Source organism: Nelumbo nucifera, chromosome 1 (genome assembly GCF_055504915.1).
Source record: "Nelumbo nucifera cultivar China Antique chromosome 1, China Antique-T2T, whole genome shotgun sequence".
Classification (NCBI taxonomy): domain Eukaryota; kingdom Viridiplantae; phylum Streptophyta; class Magnoliopsida; order Proteales; family Nelumbonaceae; genus Nelumbo; species Nelumbo nucifera.
In genome coordinates, this window is record NC_142649.1 from 69783533 (window position 1) to 69788262 (window position 4730).

Consider the following 4730-nt stretch of genomic DNA (forward strand, 5'->3'; position numbering starts at 1 on the left):
ATAAAATTTTAAGATATATATTTTTTAATTTATATTAAAACTTTCATTATTTTTTTTTTCAAAATAAAAGATAAATATGGCTTGGCTCAATTTATAGCCCAACCTGGCCCAAGGCTCGGCTCACAGACCAGTTTGGTCCATGGCATAGCATGGAATCACGCGAACTTAGATTTTGTGATGTATTAGACCAACCCTCCAAAGTATCTCAAGGAAGGAAGCACAACTCGCATTAACCCGCACTTTGCACGTGCAGCATGAGGGCATTATGTCATGCCGACCCAGCATGGCCCTATTAACACTCTTAAACATCAAGATATAATGAGCAGTTTCTTGGGTTTGGGTGAGGGAGGACTAAAAGGAAGAAGTTTGGTTGCCCCAATTACCCACATGTCTCATATTCAGTGGATAAGGATCCGCCAATGAATGAATGAATCATCCTAATTTCTAAGAGGTTGATTGGGCCAAAATGGGCTTACATGAAACCATTATATAAGTTCATAGCCATGGCCCTGCCATTAAAACGGAAAACACGTGCAAAATAATTGAGTGGCCCAGACTCACCTACTAATCTTGGTTTGTAGCCACATATGTGAAGGTTCTTCCTTGGAACATTATTATAGTAAGGCGTTTGATCATGAGTTGCAAGCTAAGGAGTTTTCTAGAAGAGCAATTGCCCATGACATACACCTAGAAGAGTAGTTGGCCACTTGATGCGGTCCCATACAGAGAGAGAGAGAGAGAGGTGTGGATGGATGTGGGTTACCATAGAGCCACGCCAGTGCCATATAATTGACATTGGTAGGGGGTGAGAAGAGTTGACCCAGTAACTGATCCAACTAAATTTACTAGTTTATAACCTAACACAGTGGGGTTAAAAGAATAATATAATGGTTGAAATGAGAGATGGGTGAGTTGTTGGAAAATCAAGGCAGGATGTACCTAATTAATCTGTTATGTTCATTTTTTTTTTCTTTTCTAATTAAAGAAATATAGACAAGGATTAGTCTCTAACCGAATCCAGGCTGAGAGGCTGGGTCGTTGGGTCCCAGTTCAGTTGGGGGGGAGTGGTGAAGCCACCAAGTGAAGTGAAGGATAACAACCTCAAATCATCTCGTTTATAGACAATTCAGCAGTATCAGTATCAGTAGGGTCCACATTAACTAAAATTAGAAAACATTACGCGATCCATCCAATCCAAGGGCACACCTGTAAAATTCCCTTGCCTTTGTTTGTTCCTCAAACAAACACACACAGGAGATGAAAAGAGAAGGTTGTATCTTGTAAGTTCACCAAACTCCTCCAAACTTGGATTAGAAAGAGTAAAAGAAAAGTTGCTAGATCTCAGTATCTAACCACCACTCCACACTCCAACGTCCAACCTTCTAACACGTACAAAACGTGGTCATCTTCCTCTCTCCTCTCTTTTTCTCCCTCCCCTTCTCTTCTTTAGAGCAAGAGTGCATCATCATCATCTCCGTTAACTGTCTTTTACTCAACCATATCACAAATTCCCCTTCCCCTGTTTCCTCCGTCTCTGTACACTTGGCATGCAAAGGGAGCATTGGATGAGGGACCACCTTCCACCTTAGTGATCCAAAAACACACAGTGTGTGTGTGTGAGAGAGAGAGAGAGAGGGCATCTTATTCACCTACATGTATACAAAAACTTATAACTAATAATAATAAAAGGGGGGAGGGGGGCAGAGGTCTTGTGGTTGGCGTGGAAGTGAAGCTACCAAATGATTGGCATTAGCTTGCTTGCAAGCGACGCATCAATTTCGATTACACTTTAACTCCCCAACCACATTACCCATCAGCCATCGCTGGTTTACATCAGCCAACTTGGGGAAATAGTGTAGGGTGGGGTTGGGGGTTGTGCTCCTTCCCTCTTAACCCTCTCTCTCTCTCTCATGTTAGAGGAGTAGTTACAACGTCTCTCACTTGTCTGCTGGCTTCTGCCCGCGCCTTCTCCATTCTCCAAGGCCCAAGCCCATCTCTGAATTGAACTTTTCTCAATTAATATAATTTATCGTTACCTGCTATAACTAATTAAGTAACTAACTTCTTGGTGCCATTATTTTTCAATTTCTGATTAAAATGTCTCACCCTACTAAGTTCTAACCATCTGATTTACATCAACCAAATGATAATTCTGACCAGATGATCACTGTCATCATTATTTTTTGATAAATTATTCCAAAATCAGTACTTTATTCTATTTCTACCCCCCCCCCCCACCCTGCACACCTCTCTCTTATTCCCGTTTGATCGGATGGCTAAGAGCTAGTAGCTTTATACATTGATTAATTGGGAAATTGGACCCGCTGGAGACTTGGAAATTTGTTCAACTTTAATTATTTATAGCACCCGCCGGGAACATTTACTATTTATTATCAAGGTGGACGACTAGCTTATACTTTTCCTCATCTAATGACTCGGCAAAATACGCCCAAATTCAACTTTGTTTGTTGCACCACTCCACCCTCTCTGTTTCAAACTTCAAAGTCCACGGCTGAGGGGGTGCAGCCAGCACCTGCACCTATAACTAAAAGGAAGAATATCCACATCCAATATTCCATTACCGTCTGAGGTTAATTACCAAACCAACAATTAATCTAGAAACTCAATTTCGTCCATTTTTATATTTATATGGTGTGAGAACTGGGAAGCATGCATTCGTATATCAGCCGTAGAAATCTTGACACCTGCTCACGTGTCATCATGTGTTTGGTATCACCATTTCATTTTGCCACGTGGCTCACTCACGTTAAAGGATTCGTCAGAAGGTGATGACGGAGAGATGGACAAACAGAGTAAAGAGAAGAAAACGATGGGCATTTCTTGAAACAACAACAACACAAGAGAAAGGAAGGCCCTCCTTTTATATTCAACTAACCAACCAAACCTATGATAATAAAGGACGGTGTAAATATATAAATAATTTATGTGAATAGTAACCTCTTACCTTTCAAAGTTCAAACCACACCCTCCTCCATATGTATATATACCCACTCCAACCAACCAAACAAACCCAAAACTCAAATCCAACTCAAAATCTCCTTCGCTTGCTTTACTTCCCTGCTCCTTCCTACCTCATGGACTGGATCAGAGGCCGGACCCTCGGCCGTGGGTCGTCGGCCACGGTTTCGCTAGCTTCAGCTGTCCAGTCCGGCGAGGCTTTTGCTGTTAAGTCGATTCAGCTCTCACGATCTGAATGTTTGAAGAGGGAGCAGAGGATTCTGTCTTGTATTGGGTGTTCTCAAGTGGTTGGCTACAAAGGATGCGATGTCACCTCCGAGAATGGTCAGCTTGTCTACAATTTGTTCATGGAGTATGTACCCGGTGGCACCTTAACGGACGCAATTCAGAAGCAAGGTGGTCAGCTCGATGAGTCTGCAATTCGATCTCATTGCCGTGAAATTCTTCGTGGGTTGCATTACCTTCACACCAATGGTATAGTACATTGTGACATTAAGGGTCGGAATGTCCTAATTGGGAAGGATGGAGCTAAAATTGCCGACTTGGGGTGCGCCAGATGGGTCGACGAGGTAACGCCATTTGCAGGAACCCCGGTCTTCATGGCGCCTGAAGTCGCTCGTGGGGATGAACAGGGGATCCCTGCCGATGTGTGGTCTGTTGGATGTACAGTGATTGAGATGGCCACCGGCCGTCCCCCGTGGCCGGAAGTTGCCGACCCCGTTTCTGCCCTTTACCGAATTGCGTTTTCCAAAGATACGCCAGAGTTGCCGAATTGCTTGTCCGAGCAAGCAAGGGATTTCTTGAGCAAGTGTCTAATGAGGAATCCAAAAGAGAGGTGGACGACTGCACAGCTTCTTAAGCATCCATTTCTGGGTGAATCCAATTCTCATTTCAAGCAAATCCAGGGCGCTGATTCGGATTCTCCCACGAGTATATTGGATCAAGGCTTCTGGGACTCACTTGAGGAATCGGAAACACATATAAATTTCAATTCTTTGAATTCTCCGGCCGAAAGGATCCGGCGGTTATGTGGGGGCATTTCATCGTCGTCTCCAAGGCTGCCCGATTGGACCTGGGACGAGAATTGGGTCACCGTGAGAAGCAGCACCAATAACAGCAACGATGGAGAAGAAGAAGAGGGGAATTCCTTGAGACGAGAGCAGAACATGATCCCTGCCGATGAACCAACAACGAGTGGTGGGCCATTTACAGTTGAAATCAGTAAGGAGGAGGGGCTTAATTTTAATGGAAGCCTTGTCGTGAATGGAGATTCCTTGAATTACTCGGTTAATGATAGTTGTTGCAGAGTAGTTAGTGGTAGGAGAGGCTCTGTTCAGGCCTGTAAATGTAATAAAGTGAATGTTTTGTCTAGAAGCAATCTCAATTATGAAAGACATAAAAATAATTCATTCTCTCTTTATTCCCAATTCTCTTTGGAAATGAAATAAAATAAAACCAAACTCCGATCTCTCTTTCACAGTCTCACTTTTATTTTGTTTTTTTTTAATATTTAGGCAAGTAAAGTAGTAAGCCGGTCTCATCTCATCTTGTCATTAGGTCCTGATTCCTGAAATCATCGTGGTTTAATAAATAATATTGCTTCTTGTTGAAGCAGCTAGCAGCCTACCACAAACAGCGAGGGAGCCCCGGCGGTGACTTTGAACGTCGTCGGTGGCAAGTCAACCTCTGAGATTCCTTACGTCGAGATGATGAGAGATTTTTAGGTTCTGTTTCTGGCGATGGGAGTAGGT

At 43.2% G+C, this 4730-nt stretch overlaps 1 pseudogene across 1 annotated transcript; it reads left to right on the forward strand.

Annotated features, from left to right (window-relative positions):
- Window positions 1-2993: 2993 nt before the first annotated feature.
- LOC104594042 (mitogen-activated protein kinase kinase kinase 18 pseudogene) lies at window positions 2994-4450 on the forward strand (annotated as a pseudogene). The gene has a single exon (XR_016085203.1). The product of XR_016085203.1 is annotated as a mitogen-activated protein kinase kinase kinase 18 pseudogene (transcript).
- Window positions 4451-4730: the final 280 nt, after the last annotated feature.